This window comes from Prinia subflava (genome assembly GCF_021018805.1).
Source record: "Prinia subflava isolate CZ2003 ecotype Zambia chromosome W unlocalized genomic scaffold, Cam_Psub_1.2 scaffold_54_NEW, whole genome shotgun sequence".
Taxonomy (NCBI): domain Eukaryota; kingdom Metazoa; phylum Chordata; class Aves; order Passeriformes; family Cisticolidae; genus Prinia; species Prinia subflava.
In genome coordinates, this window is record NW_026960619.1 from 115,614 (window position 1) to 137,750 (window position 22,137).

The 22,137-nt window shown below is 47.4% G+C and overlaps 1 long non-coding RNA gene across 1 annotated transcript; it reads right to left on the minus strand.

Annotated features, from left to right (window-relative positions):
• Positions 1-1,141: 1,141 nt before the first annotated feature.
• LOC134565285 (uncharacterized) lies at positions 1,142-8,370 on the minus strand. Its single transcript, XR_010083856.1, has 2 exons — positions 5,199-8,370; positions 1,142-1,795 (listed from the first exon to the last, which is right to left on the minus strand). It is a non-coding gene; the product is annotated as an uncharacterized LOC134565285 (long non-coding RNA).
• Between the last annotated feature and the right edge of the window lie 13,767 nt (positions 8,371-22,137).

Below are 22,137 nucleotides of genomic sequence, written 5' to 3' on the forward strand. Positions count from 1 at the left end.
TATTTCTCGTGCATGTTTAATGTTCTCTTGTGAATTTAACAGTCCTCTTTCTTTTTAAATAGCTCTATGAGCATGCACTACCCTGAATGCATAGCGGGAATCTGTGTAGATATTTATTCTCTTTTTTTTTGACAATTCTAATGCACGGGTTAGGGCAATTATTTCTGCCTTCTGTGCAGAGGTACCTGCTGGTAATGGTGCTGATTCAATTACGTCTCTGGATGTGGTGACTGCATACTCAGCATGTCGTTTTCTATATCTGACATAACTGCTTCCATCAGTGAACCAGGTTTCTGCATCATCCAAAGGGGTGTCCTTCAGGTCTGAGCAACTGGAGTAGGTGGCTTCAATGTTCTCATTAAGGAAAGAAGCTGGGTTGACAATGTTAGTCACTACTATCTCTACATCATCTTGTTCTACTATGGTAGCTTGGTATTTCAGAAACCGTTGTGGGGAAAGCCAGTGGTCTCCTTTTGTTTCCAGTACTGAGGATACTGTATGAGACACTAGCACAGTCATTTTCTGGCCCAGGGTGAACTTACGGGCTTCTTGAATGTTCAGCACTACAGCAGCCACTGCCATGAGGCAACCTGGCCATCCTTTAGCTGCTGTATCCAGCTGCTTAGAAATATAAGCAACTGCCCTTCTGTATGGACCCAGGTCCTGTGCCAGTATTCCCAGGGCAATTCCCTGTTTCTCGTGAGAGAAGAGAAAAAATGGTTTACTCACGTCTGGCAATCCTAAAGCTGGAGCTGACATGGGGGCCTTTTTCAGCTGACCAAAGTCCTGTGTGGCTTCCTTTGTCCATTGGAAGTCTCTGCTTCCTTTTGCAATGAGCACATACAAAGGTTTCACGAGTAATCTGTAGTGGTAAATCCATAGTCTGCACCATCACGTCATGCCCAGGAAGGTTCTCAGTTCTTTTATTGTCTGGGGTTTCGGGGTTTGGCATATTGATTCTATGAGTTCTCTCCCCAGAGTCCGTTGCCCAGTACTGATCTCATAGCCCAGGTAGATCACCTTTTGTTTCATTACCTGAGCTTTTTTCTTAGTCACTCTGTACCCCTTGTCACAATCCAAGCAGGAATCGTGATAGGTTCGTGTGATCTCAGAGTGCAAAAAGTACTCGAGGGGACAATAGTTTAATCATACAACAAATGCACCTTTATTGAGTGCCAACAACACTTGCGATAGAGGGAGTGAGAAAGGAAAAATAGGATACAGAGCGAGGAAAGGGGGGCAGGGGGATATAGCTACCAACGGCAGAGGCGTCCTCGTGGCGTGGCGTCTGGCCAATGGATCCGTCTTCTGTCCGTGGGGAGATCTCAAAGTGTGAGTCACAGGGGGAAGCTTTTATAGTCATTTCAGAAGCGGGGGGCACCTGGCCAAGGCAGGCAGAAGCGGGAGGGAGCACCCGAAAGTCATTGTGAGGAGCCCCGTTGCTCTGGGAACCAGGTGCAACCGTTTAGATCGAGGAGGTCTGGGACAAGCAGGTCTGGGCCTGGTTGCAGGTAAGCACAGGCTGTCCAGCCGTCCATTGTCTTCGTACAAGTTCCCATGGGAGCCAGCTCCGGTCCAGTAGTCACACCTGCAGTTCAGTGCTTGGTACACACACACACCGTGGGTTAGGCCCGAGCCCCTTGCACACAGTCCCTTCCTTGACTGAGGACCTTGACGAAGGTCGTGAGGCAAAACCAGGGACCCTTGGGCCCCGACTCTCACACCACCCCGTGACTCACGATCGTCGTCAAGAAAACTCCGTTGATTCAGCAGCGCGGTTGTGAAGTCTTCAGGACTCATCAAGCCCTCAGTAGCACATCCCGGAAAAATAGGGAAAAAGAGTAGAGGGATAAAGAAAAGTAGGAAAGAGGAAAACAAAAGGGACAGGGAAAAAGAAAACAAAACAAATTGTTTTTAATAATTGATTCTCATTATGTTTACATTCAATTAACCATTAGAAAATCAAACAATTCCAATTAAACAATTTCAGTCAATAATAATTACAATAAAACAAATTTCTTTCAAACAATCAAAACAAATCACAAAAAAAATCAAAATACAACAATCAATTTAAAATATGCATCAAAAGATCCTTACTTTGCTATTAGTGCAATTCACTCTGTGTCAATAACTTTGGGAACATCCATGTCAAGTGAGCACAAATAAACTTTTGTTGTTCCCAAACAATACAAAATTCTAAATTAACAGTTTGCAATTTCTCATCAGTTTGATGGGCCCATTCCCTATACTGGAAAGGATAGAGAATAGCTCCATCATGATTTAAACTTAACACAATAATAGGAAATATCAAATATACTAAAACATTACATATGATCAATACAAAACTGTGACTATGTTTATAATAGAGTTTTAAATAAAATTCACTAAGTTTTGCCAAAATTGAAAATCTTTTAAAATTATTAGCATTGTCCCAAATTATTTTCCAAATTTCAATAAAGAGACTGCCTTCTTTATAATTGAGGCAGCAACTAACTGCATCCACAACTAAAACTGGAGGCAGCTAATAGCTAAAAGTTTTGTAATCAATTATCAATTTATAATCATTCACATTTACCAGTTCTCAGTTTAATAATATATTTGATAATAACCACTGAGTCATTCCCAAGGCCAATAAGGACGACTGTAAAAGATGTTGTCAAATTCTTAATTATAACAACCAATTTATTAATTAATATTTCTCAATCAATACTATTTAAAATTCTTAATTTTGTTCCTATAACACAAATAATGTTTAAAATATCACCAGTTTTATCATGGTTTTATGTGGTCTTTATGTCCCTCGGAGTTCTCCTGTAAAAAGTAAACACAACAGAATCTGCCTCCAAAGGCAGAAAAATTAATATGAAGGAATTATCCAGCACGTATTTATGCTTGGAACTGCTGGGCAAAAAGCAGTGATTTTGGAACCCTTGTTAGCCTCCCATCCATAAGAGGTATGAGAAGCCCATTTGGTCTTTTCACATTTTGCCCAATCTGGGACAATTTCTGCAGTAAGGTGAGACTGCTTGGGGCAAAAGGGAGGGGCTGTTCCAGTGACTGAGGCAGGTACTTCTGGGCTGCCATCCAAGTTCATTGTCAGATTTTTTACAGCTCCGACTGAGGCTCTTTCAGCCACCCTGTCAGGTGGGGGGGGTTGGATTGTTAGATTGTTTCTGGGCTCACTGCCCAGATTCTCAGAAGAAAGGTGTGTGCTGGGCTGTGATTTTTTGGTGAGGGGTTGCCCCAGAAAATTTGGGTTTTCTTTGGGGACCCCTTTTTTAATATCTAATAGCAACAAGTGTTGGCAGCTAGTGATCTGTTTTCTTTTCTCTGATTTTTCACTACTAAGAGTTTTAACATAGTTGGTCAATTCTACTACAATTTCACTCAATACACAAAAATTACAATCACCAACAGGTGAATTAAATCGAGGGGCTGGGGGCTGGGAGAGGGTAGGATAAGGACTGAAACCACGATCTGTAGATCCGGTTGGTTCACTCGGGTTTCCGAGGGATCTGTCTAGCTTTTCTACAGAACTTAAAACAATTGCTATAGGTTTAAGTGATTCCAAAGACTTTTGAATTAAAAGATTCATAATTTCAGGCTTTACAGGCAATTGCATGGGTGATTCACAGCCAAAAAGTAATTTCCTTTCATCTATCATTTGTAAACAGGCAGCTTTATGAATGTTTTCTAAAATTTGGTCTGAACTACCAACTAGGGCCAAAGGGTCTCCTCTTTCCAAGGCACTAATTCCCCCAGCCCAGTAAGCTGCACGCTGAGTTAGGGACCATGGTCTGCGCTTATCTCCAGTTGTTAAGAAAACACCATGACCCCAATAACCACCAGTCTCTTGTTCTGATAATAAAATTTGATCTCCTCCGGTGAGAGACACCCGGAAGACATATTCTGTTTCTGATTCATGTGGGAGTCGGCTAAAGTCTTTTTTCAATTTTGCTAATTCAGTAGCTGTGTATGGGACTTCTTTAGTTGTAATATGTGGGTCAGTGTCTTCATCATTAATGTAATTGTATTCCATTTTAATTACTGGTCTCAATTTTGGCACCGAGGTTTCAGTTTGATCTGTTTTTTCTTTAGCCAATTCCAAATCTTTTTGTGGATATATTTGATTGTTACAAGGAGATTCCTTTTCCACAGTAATTTGGGAGGGGTCATCATGTTTAGAGTTTTTAACAGATAATTCTTTCAAAGCTGTTTTCAGTAAAAGATTCTCTTTTCTTTCTTGATCTAACTCTTTCCTCTCCTGATCTAACTGTCCTTGCAAAATTGTTACTAAATCCTGAAGAGAGTCTATGATTTTTTGTTCCTCACTCATTTTCACATTACGTTCTGCTATGGCTGCTGTAAGACAAGCTCCCAAAACCGAAGCAAGGACATTCTTATTTCTGCCCAATTTATACTTTACTTCATGTTGCAAAGAGGATATTCTATCAGTTACACTCTCCAAGTTAAACCAGTTATCTTTTGCCCACTCTTCTCCCACAGGAGAGGGTCGGGCATTATGTTTTGCCAACAAGGCATAAAATGCAGCTTTATCTTTTACAGGGAGCTCCTCAGCCATGTCTGTGTAGGGATCAAAACCACGTCAGGGAGGCACTGCTTAGTTACACACACACATGCACAGCAGGGCTGTGTCTTCCCTTTTCTTCCCTGAGTGGGTGGGGAGACCTATCTACCTGGGAGGATCACCTTCAATTACAACACAGGATGTCTCCCCCTAACACCAGGTAGTCAGTCCCGACTTTTGCACTCAAAGTTCTTTTGTGAAATTCTGACAACAGAGCCCTCAATCGAGTTTGGGGTGCTGTTACACCTTAGGTGTGTGCAGTGTGCGAGGAATCAGAGAGGCCCCCCTTGCTTTCTAACCACGTTCACCGGGGTGACGGGCTAGGTGCGGCTGGAGCCAAACTTCCTCCCCCTGGTACAGACTACACACAACCTTGCAACCCCTCTGTCTGTCAGAATCCTGTCCGTGACGCCAATTTAATGTCACGATCCAAGCAGGAATCGTGATAGGTTCGTGTGATCTCAGAGTGCAAAAAGTACTCGAGGGGACAATAGTTTAATCATACAACAAATGCACCTTTATTGAGTGCCAACAACACTTGCGATAGAGGGAGTGAGAAAGGAAAAATAGGATACAGAGCGAGGAAAGGGGGGCAGGGGGATATAGCTACCAACGGCAGAGGCGTCCTCGTGGCGTGGCATCTGGCCAATGGATCCGTCTTCTGTCCGTGGGGAGATCTCAAAGTGTGAGTCACAGGGGGAAGCTTTTATAGTCATTTCAGAAGCGGGGGGCACCTGGCCAAGGCAGGCAGAAGCGGGAGGGAGCACCCGAAAGTCATTGTGAGGAGCCCCGTTGCTCTGGGAACCAGGTGCAACCGTTTAGATCGAGGAGGTCTGGGACAAGCAGGTCTGGGCCTGGTTGCAGGTAAGCACAGGCTGTCCAGCCGTCCATTGTCTTCGTACAAGTTCCCATGGGAGCCAGCTCCGGTCCAGTAGTCACACCTGCAGTTCAGTGCTTGGTACACACACACACCATGGGTTAGGCCCGAGCTCCTTGCACACAGTCCCTTCCTTGACTGAGGACCTTGACGAAGGTTGTGAGGCAAAACCAGGGACCCTTGGGCCCCGACTCTCACACCCCTGAAGCCCCAAAAAGTTTAGAAGGCTTACCATCCAGGCTACACACTCTTCTTCTTTTGGGGTAGCTATTAGGATGTCATCCACATACTGCAACAGTCTCCCTTCTGGTGGAGCTTTCAAACAGGGTGGGGCTGTTCTCTACCTTTGTGGAAGCACTGTCCATGTGAGCTGAATTTTGCATCTGCTTTTGGGATTCTCTCATTCAAATGCGAAAATTTTCTGGCTGGCTTCGTGGAGAGGGAGGCAAAAGAAGGCATCTTTCAAATCTAAAACAGTAAACTAAGTTAGCTCTGGTGTCAAACACGTTAACAAGGTATATGGGTTAGCTACCACAGAGTAGAGATCCTCAGTTATCTTATTGAGAGACTATAAGTCTTGTACCACCCGGTATCTGCTCATTTACCTCTAGAGTAACCTCTCCATTTTTAAACTAAATGGTTGCCTCCAATTTCTCTAACAGATCTCTCTCTAGGAGAGAATCCGGGGAGTTGGGCATGTATAGAAATTTATGGATGCCACACTGTTTCTCATATTTGTATTCAAGCGGCTTGCAAAAGTATGCTATTTCAGGTTGGCCAGTTGCTCTCCACACTTTAACACAGTCATTTCCCACTGGCACCAAAGCTTTATTCAAAACTGAAAGGGTTGCCCCCGTGTCTACCATAAATTTCACCTCCTTCCAGTGAGCTAAATACAGCCCGAGGGGCTTGCCTTTGGGATTTTCTTACTCTCTCCCAATCTCATTATTTCTACCAAGTACTGTAAAATCTCTAGTTTAGGGCTCTCGTCACCCTTTTACCCTACACTGGGCACAAGCACTGTCTTCTACTCAAGAAAACACCACTGTTAGCAAAACATTAAAACAAACCGCACCAACCTAGAACAGCATTTATCATCTAAAACCCTAAAGGCGATACTCACAACAAAAGCATGAAAAAAACAGCAATACACAAAAACCCCAGGCAGTTTATCACACAAACTCTAAAGGTTCTCAGACACCTCACAACAACAATCTCTATAGACAGCACCCCATCAAAGCAGAATGCGAAACCCTTTAAGGACAGAATTCTTGGCAAACTATACTAAACAAACTTTACAACAGCACGCTGTAAAAGAAAAAAAGGAAAAAACCCGCAAAAAGTCCAAAGAGTTTTCTGTGAGCACAATAAGAAAGGAAATATATATAACCAGTACTTTGATGCATTTATAACCTCAGAAATACAACACAGCTCTCAAACGCACGGTCATTTCACATACGCTCTCAGGCAGGCACAGAACCAAACACAAAACACACTCAAACTTTTCTCAAACTCACATGCACACAACCAAATAGGACTTTGCTCGAATCACCCCCAGAATCGCCAGAGGCCGATCCACGGTCAACGAACCCCTCCCCACTGCTCTCAGGAAGGCACAGAACCAAACACAAAACACACCTGAACTTTTCTCAAACTCACATGCACACAACCAAATAGCAGCAATAAAACAGGAGTTTGCTCGATTCACCCCCAGAATCGCTAGCGGCCAATCCACGGTCAACGAACCCCTCCCCGCTGCCTTTCCCTCGGTCAGTGGTTCCCACCTCTGGCCACACGTTCGGCCAGCGGTCACCTGCAAGCCCAAATCCACCAAAACCCTTTCTGTGCGCTCAGACATCTCTGTGCGACTTACCAGTGGTCTTTACGGGGCCCCTTTTTAAAGAAATACATACTGTTTCTCCACTGCTCAGGGGCCGTTGTCTGCCCCAGCAGTGAGCGACCTGAGGAGCAGAATTCCTTCCAGGAAAATCCTGTCGGTGCCTTAGGAAGTCCACCCCTCAGCCATTCCTGCGGCTGGGCAGAGAACGTGCCATCTGCGGTGCCAAAATGACATGCGGAAAAGACTTATGCGGTTTATTCAGCGCTGGGTGCGATGTGAGATAATTCTCAAAGGCATGTGCACCTTGGTCACTTTACATTTCTCTTTTATCTTCTGGAATGTTGCATATGTATTGAGTTTCACAAGACCCTCATGCATATTCATCCTTTGGCTCCCCCCCCCACTTTGTATGTTTATTAGCTCATCAGTCTTTTGCGCCTGCGCAGTTGTCTCTGGTGGTCTTCTCTGGGGGTCTCAGCGATGAAGGAAGAAGTCTTCCTCTCAACTCCTCTCGAGATGAACTTTTGACCCTGGCGCCTTGCGCATGCTCACTGATGCTCTGGTCATAGCTCAAGCTGTAAGGTCAGTTTTATCTGTCCCCGGGGGTGCAAGGCGCCTGTTATCTTAGTATCTTTGGTTCACTTGCATTCTTGTCTCCTGCTTTGGGTAAGCATTCTCCTTCTTATCAAGCATCCTTGCATTCCTACATACTTCTGTTTTTTCTAAGGGCAGCAATACATCATCTGAATGCCTACTCTTTTAAAGAACTTTTTCTAATTTCTATGATTAATATCCTCTAATTTCTAATATCATGTTTCAGAACCACGGCAGCCACAAGCGGTTGTGGAGGCAGCAGCGGGGCCATCCCTTCTGCCGCCCGATGGCTCCCGGGCTGTGGCATGGCTTCGGCAGCTGCGAGAGCAAGCCCCTGTGGCTGAGGGACAGATGAAAATTCCCTGGACTGTATCGGTCGGTCCTCTTTGCTCCCCACCGCCTGTAAGAGTTAATCGCAGTCCCGAGTTTCCCTGATGGATTGTGATGCAGCCGCAGTACCGAATAAAGTAAGTTCTGAGTTTACAGTTGTTATTGGTGATTTGTTAAAAACTTGTACAATTAATCTCCGCGTTGGTAATATTAGTGGTGCTGTTTTATCCCCTCTAGTAACTTCATCAAACAGTTTAATCCCTACTTCGTACCAAAATTATTTACTTAGTGCAAATAGTGGTTCTATTTCTGGGAAATATTTCTGAACATATGTTAAAGGCTCTTTTAACTCTTTGCCTGAGATCTCATAACCATTATTCAGAAGTAACAATTTCAGACTATCATAAATATATTTTTGTTCTTTGGACAAATTATTTCCCATAATTAAGATTACTCCAGACCTCACCTTTGCTTTTCCTAGATGTCCGGCGTCCTGGAACAAAGCTTTTTTAGATACCGCCTGTATCCTTCCTTTCAGGATTCACTTATGTTTTTCCTAGGAATGCTGTTTTCTTTGTAACAGCCAAATCAAGCAGTCATCTGGAGAGGCCTGGCCGAAGCTTATGTATAGCTACATTTGCCGCTTAAAATCGGGGCACCATTTGCAACAGGCCGTTTCTACAGGTTAAAAGATCTTAAAGATCCAAAGACATTTTAAGGTTATTACAGAGTTGTTTATTACATAAATGCATAGGTCTGAAGGCAAAAGAGTTCTGGATATGCAGTCTTACAACAATTATGAGCATAAAATCCCAAAAAGATGAAACACCAGGGTAAACAGCAATTTAGCACAGGATCCCAGCCTTGGAGCAAAGCAACTTCCCACTCTAGCTCCTGTCCCCAAGCAGGGTTCTCAGCAGCAGGGCCACAGTGGCCTTCTGATAATAGGCCAGCTGTTAAAACCAGGTGGGGCAGTTTCTTATCTCTTCCACCACTGTCCACCCTTCGGGGGGGATATCTTCTGTTAATGGGCCATTAAGGCTCACCAATGACATGACACATTACATCATCCCATTGTGAGATGCTCTACCCAGTGGGGGGGGGGGTACCCAGATGCTCTACGCAGCCGTTCCTACCAAGATAAAAACAGAGATGTAGAAACACCAAGCATCCTCTTTTCCACTGAATTCTCAGAGGAAGACAGGACTCATCTCACCGCCTCTACAGGATCATCTCTACTCCAACAGAACCACATCTGTCATCATCTCTACTCCAACAGAACCACATCTGTCACTCCAGGAGGACTTATTTGGACTGCTTCCGACAGGGTGTCAGGTTGCATTCCTAACTCTGTCAGGGTTTTCTAGGACTTTTGTTTGCTTGCTTGCTTGTTTTTTTGGTTTTTGTTTTGTTTTGTTTTGTTTTTTGTATTACTGCATTTGCATTTTTAATCTTCCTAGTAAAGAACTGTTACTCCTATTCCCATATTTTTTCCTGAAAGCTCCTAATTGCAAAATTGTAATAATTTGGAGGGAGAGGGTTTTACATTCTCCATTCCAAGGGAAACTCCAGTTTTCCCTGAAAAATACCTGTCTTTCCAAACCAAGACAGATTTTGGCGCCCAACATGGGGGCACGAGGGCATTAAAAGGAGTAACAGTTCTTGGGTGACTCAGGTTCTTGTGTACTAGATATAGAGGCCTCGTTAGACAGCATCACGTGGTCTAGCTTGCCCTGGTTTGGGTGGCATGTGGTTGTGGCAGTGTTTCTGCCATTTACAGGCCCTTATCTAAGCATGGGCCCTATAACTAAGGCTACTGTGGCTGTTATTCAGTTTATTTTATGGGTTAATAAAGTGAGGAATTAGTGGATTTTTAACTTCCTCTGGAAGGCAGGTATATAGATTCAGAGCTATCACACATTAACTGTGTGTTTTTGGGTTTACTTTAGCAATGGTACCTACTGTGGGGAAATGACACTGGAGGAAATCTTTTCCCAACTCTTCACCCAGCTCTTTAGGTCTACCTCACCAGTTTTTGAAGGGTTAAATCTTCTCTGAATTCTAATGATATCATACAATGGCTGGTATTGCTTACAGGCCTATTCTATTAAGCATTCAGAGATAAGGGGAGATTGGCCCAGATAACCACCCTGATACCTACCCCAAAGACTAGAGATGCTTCCCAAGAGCCTGACCCTGCCCCACAGCCCGCCTCAGAAATGAACAACCCAGATTGGGTGGGGGTTCTGGTGAAGGAGATAGGCCAGATGCTGAAAGAACACATTTCCCCAGTGGTGGCCTCATTAGCCTCATTGGCTCCAGCTGATGGGAAACCCTCCCTCTGCTATGACAAAGGAGAGTCTGATGGCGCAGCAGTGGAACCCACAGATGTTACAAGTGTCCAGGTTCCAGCTGAACCACAGGGGCAGTCACAGCCAGCAGCAATTGCCCCTGTGGAAACAAAGAAGTCTAAGGTGAAATCGGTGAACCCAGGTAATCAGGATAAGAAAGGAGGGCCCTCACAACCCACAGGGGAGCCAGAAGTTGAGATCATCACTGAGTCCCTGTTGTATGAAAGTCTCTGTAATCTGCAAAAAGATGTTGTACGATGGGGACGTGAGGCTCACACAGCCTGGTTACTTCAGGTCTGGGACCTTATGGGTGCAGGGGTGCAACTAGACAGTGGTGAGGCAAGGAATTTGGGACCCTTGACCCAGGACTCAGGTTTGAATCAGGTATTTTCTAACAGAGCCAGAGCCCCTTTCCCTTTGGGAGAGGCTTTTAATGAGTGTGAGAGAGGTTTGTCCACAGAGAAAGAATGCAAGAACACCACCATAGAATGCGCTGGAAGCCTCTTGAGGAAGAGATCCAACAGCTGAAGGGAGTAACAGTATTGGAGGCACTTTTTGGGAGGAGCGGACAGCATGATAATGACCCCGACAAGGTTAGGTGCACAGGGCAAATGTTGTGGAATCTGGTAACTCTAGGACCATCTCAATATGACACATTTATTGAAACAATTATTCTGAAGACAACCGAGAGACAGTGGGTTCCTGTCCTAGGGTGACTTTATGATGCTTGTACCCCCAATCGTCTGTTCCGCTTGTGCTGTATATTGAATTCTGTGCCTTTAACACTGGCTCTGAGAGCAAAGCAAGGAACGAAGAAGCGCCAAGTTTGTTTTGAAAACAGCTCTCACTCCTGCACATTCCTCTCTGAACTGTGTTCATCTGAGGCACAGACCGGCACCTGTGACAGAGATCTTTTTTTTGCTTTTTAGTTAGTTTAGCTAGCTAGGGCAGAGAAGTTCCCTGGACTGTTTTTTTCCTTTCTCTTGGGACTCTTTGAATCTGCTCTGGACTGAAAACCCCAGAGGAGCACCGAGGGCTTGCACCTGCAGCTCACCGGGCCTGGACCTCCAGAGGGACTGGGACTGATAAAGAACTGAGTGAGCTGAGCCACGCACAGCAAGGATTTTCTCAGTTTTACTATCTATGAGGTTTCCTCCCAAATTTGCCCTAAACCAGGACAATACATTTCGTTATTAGCGCCCAACTGCGTGGCTCAAGAGAGTGGAAAAAACCTGTATTGATTATTGATTGCATTTTGGTTGTAGTTTGTGTAAGGATAAAACAGTCAGTAACCATGTTGCTACTGGAATTCCTAATGTCTCTAGGAATGGAGTCCTTCTTGTGTTTCTGTTCCTGAGGCTTTTTTGAAGTTTTAATACCTCTCTGGTCCCTAGGTTTTTTTTCTTATCTGGAAATAGCTCCAATGTTGTCTCTAATCCATAGCTTTTACACTAGAGGTGCACGAATTAGGATTGCTGTTTTGCTAGGCTCAGTGATTATGATTTATAGAAAGTTTATAAAAGTACTGGAGTTTGTGCCAGGTATGTTTGGTTTGTGGTTTTTTCGTCCTACCCTGCATCCTAGTTCCAGTAGCATGTTTTGGGGATTTATTAGTAATTGTACCCAGTTTTTTAGAGGAGGACTAGGGGATGAAGCTTTGCAGCCTTTCCTTTCCTTCTTCTCTTTTCAATGTTACATCACTTTTTGAGAATGTTCAGTGTCCCCTGAATGTTAAAGATACCATCTTCCTGGTATTTCATCTGGTAAGCTTCCTCTATATGGTTTGTAGCTGGTCTAGAGTCAGGTCTGAGATTTCCAGAGGGGCTGATGAGACCCCTGACCCAGAAGTAGACCAAGAAGTAGACCCAGGCATGGAAAATCCTGAGTGGTGTGCAGAATGGGCCGAACCTTGAAGGAATTTTCTGATCCCCCAGCTTGGGAATTTTCATGTGAACAAATTCAGAACCCAGATGAGGTGGGGAAATATCTGGAGGAGTACTGCCACTGTGGCTCTAAGGAGAAAAAGCTCATTGCAATAAGCTGGGCCCTGGCATATGCTTATCGCATGCTGCTAGATACTGTACGGCACCAGATAGAGGCAGGGGAGCAGGGAGATAAATCAGCAGCTACCCCAGCCCCTCAGACTGCAGCCAACACCCCAACTACTCAGACAGCAGCTAAACCAGACAGTGAGCCTAAGACATGGGCAGTCACTGCAGGAAAGAAGGGAAAGAAGCACACACGCAAAACTGATCAACCAGTGGAAAGTGATCCAGGTGGTGGACCCTCAACACTTCCTGAAACAAAAATCAAAAGCTGAACCAACTGGCACCCAATCAGAAGCTGAAGCAACTGATACACAATCAGAAGCCGAACCAACTAACACAAAACCAGAAGTCCAACCATCTGGCACAAGATCAGGAATCTGACCAATTCACACAAGATCAGAAGGCAAATCAACTGGTACAAGATCAGGAGCCCAACCAACTAGCACAAGATCAAAAGCCCCACAGACTGACACAAGATCAGGAGCCACTATTTGAAATAAATCCCCCTGTAGCCCCTCCTGTGTTCCAATGCTAGCTCAGACCTTAGAAGGCTTTGGAGGAATATTTCAGGGACAGGACAAAGGATCCAAAAGAGGCTCTGACCCCCAGCTGTAGCTCAAGATGTTTATTCCAGGTGGTTACCAGAGGGGAAAAAGCACAAGTGCGGAAGAAGAGGGACTCATCTAGGCTTCTGCTATGGAGAGATAATTGGAACACAGCCAATAGGGTCAGAAAGGGGAGGAAGGGTTAAACTACATGGTTACAGGCTCTAGGGGTCTCTGAGGGAGGAGAAACCATTCCCCAGGGGAATGCAACAACTATTGAGTCCTTTTCCCTGAAGGACCTTTGTGGCCTAAGAAAGGATTACACTCGACAACCTGATGAATCTATAATTAGTTGGTTAGTCCGTCTTTGGGATGCTGCAGGTGAGGCTACAATTCTGGATGGCACTAAAGCGAGGCATTTGGGATCCCTGTCACATGATCTGGTTATTGACCAAGAAATGATGAGGGAGGCTCACCCTTGCAGTCTCTGGGAACGGGTCCTGGGAAGTGTGGCACAAAGATATCTGTGTACAGACAACCTCTATATGCAGCAGACCCAGTGGAAGACCATAGAACAAGGGATTCAACGCTTAAGAGAAATGGCAGTGGCAGAGATTGCCTTCTCAGATGACCTAAACATTAGGAACCCAGACTTGGTACCATGTTTACCCGTGATGTGGTGAAAACTTGTACGACTTGGCCCACAAGAATACTCTTCTGCTTTAGCAATAATGAAGCGGGATGACACAGAAGAGACCATGCTGGATATGGCAAAGAAGCTCCGAGTGTATGCAGATGTATGCAGATGCTGTGCATGGTCCAACACACGCAAGAATCGCAGCTGTGGAAACACCCCTGCAGAAATTAGAAGACAAGATAGAGGAGAGCCACAAGAAGCTCAGGGAGGAAATGAAAGAGGGCTTTCTCTAAATCTCAGCAGTACAGATCAGAGGTTCTGGCACCAAATGCAGATGTTCCCCAAATAGGGAGAGAAGGGGCACTCTACGAGCTGAGCTGTGGTGGTTCCTGCATGACTGTAGAGAAAACATGAAGAGATAAGATTAAAAACCTACTGCTGCTCTGGCATGACGGGTATCTGAATTAGAGGACAGCAAGACTCAAAGAGGAAGTTCCACCAAAAAGGAAGCAGCTCCAGTTACCCAAGAAAAGAAAGATAACAAGGCTTAGAGGGGCCCTGCTTCTAGCCAGGTAGAAGTTAGGGAAAACCGTGTTTTTTGGACTGTGTGGATTCGTTGGCCTGGCACATCTGAACCACAAGAGTATGAGGCCTTGGTTGACACTGGTGCACAGTGCACATTAATCCCATCAAGATATGTAAGAGAAGAATCTGTTTCTATTGCTGGCGTGACAGGGGGATCACAGGATTTTACTTTGGTGGAAGCAGATGTGAGCCTGACTAGAAATGAGTGGGAAAAAAACTCTATTGTGACTGGCCCAGAGGCCCCATGTATTTTGGGCATAGATTTCCTCCGAAATGGGTCTTTCAAGGACCCAGAGGGACTCAAGTGGGCATTTGGAACAGCAGCTGTAGAGACAGAGACCAGGTAAGCGCTATGTGCTCACAATGGTCGAAGCCACCACGGGATGGCTGGAAACCTACCCTGTGCCTCACGCTACGGCCCGTAACACCATTCTAGGCCTTGAAAAGCAAGTTCTTTGGAGGCATGGTATCCCTGAGAGGATTGAGTCCAACAATGGGACTCATTTCAAGAATAGCCTTATCAACACCTGGGTTAGGGAACATGTCATTGAGTGGGTGTACCATATCCCCTACCATGCACCAGCTGCTGGGAAAGTAGAGACACAATGGACTGTTAAAGACTACCTTTAAAGCATTGGGTGGGGGATCTTTCAAAAACTGGGAGCAGCATTTAGCGAAGGCCACCTAGTTAGTAAACACCCGAGGTTCCACCAACAGAGCAGGCCCTGTCCAGTCTGAGCTCCTATCTACAGTAGATCAAGTCCCAGTGGTACATTTGAAAGGTTTGTTAGGGAAGACAGTTTGGATCAGATTTGCCTCGAGTACAGACAAACCCAGCCGTGCGAGTGTCTTTGCTCAGGGACCAGGTTGCACATGGTGGATAATGCAGAAAGGTGGAACAACATGTGTACCTCAGTGTGGAATTGCATTTTATGGAAATGGTTTGCTCTGGCTCACCCCTGGAAAATGTATGGTTTGTCCTAAGTCTGTACCCTCCCTGCAGTATCCTGTATCTGTAACTTCATTAGCTGGAGAATGTTACCGCGCCCCTTTGAACCTCTGTGATAAGAATGCTAAGGCAGAAGGCTCTGCCCCTCTTGCCCCTCTACCCCTGGAGGCGTCCGGACGCTCCTCTCTCTTCTCCCCCCCTTCCCCCTCTCCCTTTCCCCTCTCCCTCAGTGAATAAACCCTCACTTCATCAGCATCCCACCGGCGTCTGAGTCTCCTTGCCTGCAAGCCCGGGAACACCACGACCCCAAAAGACCCCGGGGGTCTCCGGGGGGCACTCCCCGGGGACCCCCCCATAAATTTAAACAACAACACCTCAGGGAGATATGATTGTTGGGTGAGAACCATGTGTAAATATCATTGTTTGCTGAATATCACTGCCATTGTCTGTATATAGTTGTATGCTGTGTATATATATGCATGTAAGAGGTGTGTGTGTGTAGAGTTAAAATTTATTTAGTTTTGGTATTAAGTTGACGATATGGGGATAAGGGGTGGAATGTCCTAGGGTGACTTTATGATGCTTGTATCCCCAATCGTCTGTTCCGCTTGTGCTGTATATTGAGTTCTGTGCCTTTAACACTGGCTCTGAGAGCAAAGCAAGGAATGAAGAAGCGCCAACTTTGTTTTGAAAACAGCTCTCACTCTTGCACATTTCCTCTCCAGACTGTGTTTGTCTGAGGCACAGACCGGCACCTGTGACAGAGATCTTTTTTTGCTTTTTAGTTAGTTTAGCCAGCTAGGGCAGAGAAGTTCCCTGGACTGTTTTTTTCCTTTCTCTTGGGACTCTTTGAATCTGCTCCGGACTGAAAACCCCAGAGGAGCACCGAGGGCTTGCACCTGCAGCTCACCGGGCCTGGACCTCCAGAGGGACTGGGACTGATAAAGAACTGAGTAAGCTGAGCCACCTACGGCAAAGATTTTTCTCAGGTTTACCATCTCTGTTCGGAGCAGTGAGAGGTTTTATTGTTTCATACTATTCATTCTTTATGCTTGTGGGCATTTTGTTGTTAAATAAATAAGTTTTTTCCACTTTTCTCCAAGGAAGTTCTTTTCCCGGACCAGCTGGGGAGAGGGGCCTTTTGGGTTTGCTTTCCAGAGGGACCCTACTCGGAGGTTTCCTCCCAAATTTGCCCTAAACCAGGACAGTTCTGTAGCCAAAAAGCTTAGAAATTATGAGAGCATGATCAATGGCCCGATGCAGGCTCATGTCTCTGCCATGGTTAAGGAACTCCAAGAGAAGATAAGGGAGGTAAGGGAGGAGATGAGGAGGAACAGTTTGCATGTGGCACCAGTGCAAGTTACAGGCCCGAAAATCAGAGCCCAACATCCCCCAGCTAGAGAGAGAGGGTACACCCCACAAGGTGACCTGTGTTTTTTTCTGCATGACCATGGGGAAGACATGAGAGTGTGGCACGGGAAAACCACTTCTGTTCCAGCAGCACGGATGCGTGAGCTCAAACAGAGAAACACTAACCGAGGGAGTTCCACTAGAAGGAAGGTAGCCTCAGCCTCCCATGAACAAGCCACCAGGTATTACAAAAGTGAGGATGCTGTGTCGGATCCCCTTGAAGGAAGCTCTACTATGAATGCACAGGAAGAGAATAGTAACCAGTGCTAGAGGGCCCTGCCTCTAGCCAGGAAGAGGCACGGGAAAAACGGGTCTTTTGGACGGTGTAGATCCGATGGCCTGTGTTGCCTTTCGATGGAAAGGCAGGCGACCTGGTTTCAGAAAGCCAGCATGGCGGCTTGACTCCTCAAGCCACTCGGGCCACAGACAACGCATACACCAATATGGTGGACGGCAAATGGCGATTTATTAGGTTCTTACATGGGGTTATATAGTCTGAGGGGTCTTCACTACGTCAGCGGGGAAGGGAGGTTAGAGGTTAGTGGAAAACTACTGGGTTTGGAGGGGCTACATTGTTCTCAAAGTTAGTTACACATCTCGGAGGGTGAGGGGGAGGTTTCTGTCTTTCCGTTACAATCCCGAGATCTTCCGCGGCGCCAGGCCTTATCTTATCTGCTCACACACATCTCCCCCCCTCCTCTCACAAATAAATGAGGTAGTTAAAATATAGGCATTAAAATGAGGTACAAAGTAGTAAATTAATAAAAGAAAAAGGGGTTTGAAAAATTGAGTAAATATTTGCGAGGTAGATCAGACAAATCTCGCGACTGGCAGTGTTCACAGTTTCATTCACAGCAATAGTTGCTGTTCTACGAATAGAATGTTGGCCCGTTCTAGGCGTGTTTGGTGGTTCGTCACTTCCCTCTGGAACAGGGGTGTACGCGTTACGGGGGCGTCCCACGAGCATGTCCTGCAAATAGAAACTCACAGTTTTCATTAGTTTCATTCTGAAGATCAGGCTTGATTGACTTAAGGGGACACCACTTGATTCTGCCCTCTCTTTTGACAGCTGCGTACCCTCTTCCCGTGAGTACCAACCTCCAGCCCTGCTCCCATTCACCCAGCTCATTTTTAATTACAACCTGTGGGCCCTCCTCTAGTGCTCGAGTGGCCCAGTGCTTTTGTGCAGGACTGTTTGTTTCATCTCCCCTGGGGAACTGATTCAGTGCTAGCAAGGCAGTTGCCAGCAGCCGTGCCTGGTCCCCTGGGGGAATGACATTGGCGAAACCCTCTGACTTCGCCAGCACCTCTATTCTGGCTTTGAGGGTTTGGTTGGCTCTCTCCACTATGGCCTGACCTGTAGAATTGTATGGAATGCCCTGCACTAAAGTGATGCCCCACTTTGAGGCGAAATCTTGCACCGGTTTGGAGGTGAAATTTGAGCCATTGTCAGTTTTAATTTGCTTGGGGATACCAAGCCATGCCATAGCTGTCAGCCAGTGCTGAATTGTGGCCTTAGAGTTGGTTTTGGGGTGCTGTGTGGCTACAATCACTCCGCTGTAAGTGTCCACTGTCACTGCCAGCCATGCTCGAGGCTTCAGCAGTTGACATAAGGTAAAGTCTGATTGCCAAATTTCTGAGGCCTTGAGACCTCTTGGGTTGACCCCACTGGTCCACAGGGGTGACTTCTGGCAATGAGGGCAGGTGGCCACTACATGTTTCGCATCTGCTGTCGAGATCCTGCACCTCTTTGCCAGTGCTTTGGCTCCGATGTGGAGCGACTCATGCAGTTGACGAGCTTCCTGCAATGTCCACACTCCCTTTGCTGCTGCGTCTGCTTTGTCGTTGCCGGTCTGGAAGAAGCCCTTGACTGGGTTGTGGCTGTTGACGTGAATGACAGACACGGTGCCTTGTCGCGAGGAGAGCACTTCTTCCAGCATTGAGGCTGCTGTAGATGTTGACACACCTGGTCCTGACATGGCCAGGCAGAGCCTTGCCACGAATATGGAGTCTGTTACGATATTGAGGTGCTCATCTTGGAAGAGTCCACACGCCAAGACCACAGCTGTTGCTTCCAGTTGTTGCACTGACAGTGTGGGGTCGCATGCTTTGACACAATGCCACTGTTCTCCTGTCTGCCACACCGCTGCTGCGGTGGAAGTCGCAGAGGAGGCGTCTGTGAAGACCGTCGGTCATGGCAGCGGACGGTCCATGACCTTTGGTGGCAGGTCTATGTCGACAATGGTCAGTAGCTGAGTCCAAGGTGGTCTGGAGGCGTAGCAGATTTCTCCTCCGAAGCCAGTGAGGGCAAGGGCCAGGTGTTCTGACGCTGCGGTCGACTCTGTGGTCAGCTGCTTGCGGAAGGGAAGGTGGATTTTTGTTGGCTCTATTCCCAGATGTTTCAGGGCAAGTTTCCTGCCTTTCATGATGATGTTGGCGACGCATTCGACTCCTGGGGAAAATGCACGAGCTGGTCTTCCGAGGACCACCCACTGGATTGGCTGGGCTTTCTCAGAAGGTCCTTGGGCCAGTGCTCCCACCCCTCCCTTCTGTGTAAAGTGGACGTATAGGTCAAGGGACACACCTGCGTTCCACCTGGCCAGTGTGCCAGTAGACATCTGACGTTCGATGAAGTCGAGGGAGCTCGCTGCTTGTGGTGTCAGCTCCTTGGGTTCCCAGGGGTGCTTTCCTTTCAGGAGGTCATATAAGGGGTCCATGACCTCGGGAGGGATTAGGATGATGTTGCGAAGCCACTGCAGAGATCCTACAAGTCGCTGCATGTCATGGAGCGTCTTGATGTCTCGGCAGACCTTTACCTTGGGAGGGGTCACGTAGGAATTTGTGATCCCCACTCCCAGGAAGGTCACGCAGGGTCCTCTCTTGATCTTTGCGCTCGCGATCTCAAAGCCATTAGCCTGTAGAGTTTCCGTGATTGTGGACACTAAATGATCCACTTGGCTGGCTGATGGTGCAGCGATGAGGACGTTGTCCATGTACTGAATGATGGTTGCAGCAGGGTAGGAGTGTCGGACTGGCATCAGTGCTTTGTCCACGGTGATCTGGCATACCGTAGGGCTGTCCACAAAGCCTTGGGGTAACATACACCATTGGAAACGGAGGCTGGGTCGCTCGCCGTTCGGGAACACGACAGAAAAAGCAAACCGTTCCTTGTCCTCGGGGTGTAGAGGTATCGAAAAGAAACAGTCTTTGATGTCCAGCACTGCGCATGGCTGCCCTTGAGGGATGGCTGAGTTCATGGGCAGCAGTGTCTGGACGGGACCCATAGATTTGGTCGTCTTGTTTACTTCCCTCAGGTCGTGGACGAGACGATAGCCTTCTCCAGACCTTTTGGGGATCACAAACACAGGTGTATTCCAGGGGCTAGTGGAGGGTTCTATGTGACCCTTTTGCAGCTCACGGTCGACCAATTCCAGTAAGGCTGCCATTCGAGGCTTTGACAAGGGCCACTGCTCAACCCATACAGGGTCTGACGATTTCCATGTCAGTTTGATTGGCAGTGGTGGGTGCACGGCAGTGGCCCTCAGGATAAATTTGTAATTCTCACTCCTAACATAGCAAAGACATCCCTTCCTATCAAGGGTGGTGAATTTTGCAAAATGTAGGGGTAGATTGCCACAGTTTGTTCTGATCCTTTTTCTGTGTGGAGTGTTATAGCTACCAACTGGGTGCTTCTCCACGCCCGGGTCTGCCCTCCCACTCCTCTCAATGGGGGTACTTCTTTAAATTGCCAATGCCGAGGCCAGTGTGCTTGCGGGATTATCGAACAGTCAGACCCCGTGTCCCCCCAAAACGGAAGCCCTATGGTGTGGGGATCCTGGCTGCCATAAAGGCGACATGTTCCCCAAATCACCAGGGGCTCCTTCCCGATTTTCATGGCCAAGGCCACCCAGGGCTCCCGCTCTGGGGTGACCCCTGCTGGCCCTGTGCCCCAGGTGCGGCTTGCGGTGGTGGTGGACACGAGAGTGTCGCTGGCGGTGTTGTGAAACCTTGCCATTGTGTCGCTGTGGGGGGTGCAAAACCGGCTGTCCCCTGTGGGGGCATGGGGTATGATGGTTCCCCGCCCCACTGGGGGTTGGCATAGATGGGCCGCCTTGCGTTCACAGCGGGAGGAGGCTGGGTGCGGCCTGCACGCCCCCTCCCTTTCCCGTTTCCCTGAGGCCGGGACTTGCAGTCTTTGACAAGGTGCCCTTTCTTCCCACAGCTCCAGCAGGGCCCTCTCGCACGGGCTTGGAGCGGGGGCATCGCCGGGGATGGCTGTGCTGGCTGGGGACAGCTCACTGCGATGTGGCCTGCCTGGCCACATTTGAAACATGCCATGGCACTGGTTAGGGTGCGGACAGCTGCCTGGATGGGTGTCAGCTGCTCCTCTTTTGCTACATGTTTGACCATGTCGGCCAGGCTGGCTCCGGCCGGCAAGGAGCGTAGAATGTCTTTGGTAATTGAGTTACATTGTTGCCGCAGGCAATCAGCTACTACGGGGCCTCTTGCCTCTGGGGGCAGGGTGGACGAATCCACCGCTGCCTGAAGGCGATCCACAAACTGAGTGAAGCTTTCGCTTTCACCCTGTTTTATGGTGGACCATGGAGAGGGCCTGGCCACCACTCGGGATGCAGCTCGAAAAGCCTCCCGAGCAGCCTGGGTGGTGGCTCTGACCTCCTCGGCCCGCATGTTCGTGGCTTGTTGCTGTGGGGTTATCATGGTGTCATGTTTTCCCATCAGCCTGGATAGACTGGAATCATGTAGTGGCTGCCCTGCTCCAGAAGACTGAGCCAATAAATTTGTACAGTTGTCTTTCCACTCTTGTTTGAAGACAATCATCCCCGCACCATCAAATATCATGCGGCTTATTTGTTTGATATCAAAAGGGAGCAAGTCATAGTTGCCAAAACGTCCATCCACCAGAGTGGAGACCATGGCTGAATTCAACCCTTTTTCTGAGATTGCTTTTACGATTGTTTGTATGTCTTTGGGGTTTACCGGTGTATATGTTCTTTGCTGATTGCCTTCTGGCCCCGTAACTCTCACTGGGAAAACCTTCACTGCAGCCGCTGGTGCCCATTCAGCACAAGCTATTTTTATCTTTCCCCAGTCAGTAAGCTGAGCTGGCTCGCATTGTAAACCCCTTCCGAAATGGTCTAAAGCTTTATTCGTTTTCGCTTTAAACCGTAGCGGCTTTTCCCTTTCCGTTTCTGAGTCCCAGCCATCTTCCGTCAGCTCTCCCGAGCTGCTGGAGCTGCTGCTGCTGGACTCAGAGTCGGAAGCGGACTGCCAGTGCACTTCCGGGCTGCGGTGCCGTTCCGTGCGGCTCCGGCCCCGGCCCTCCCTCTGGGGGTGGTGCCGCTCCCACCCCCTGGGCTTGCCC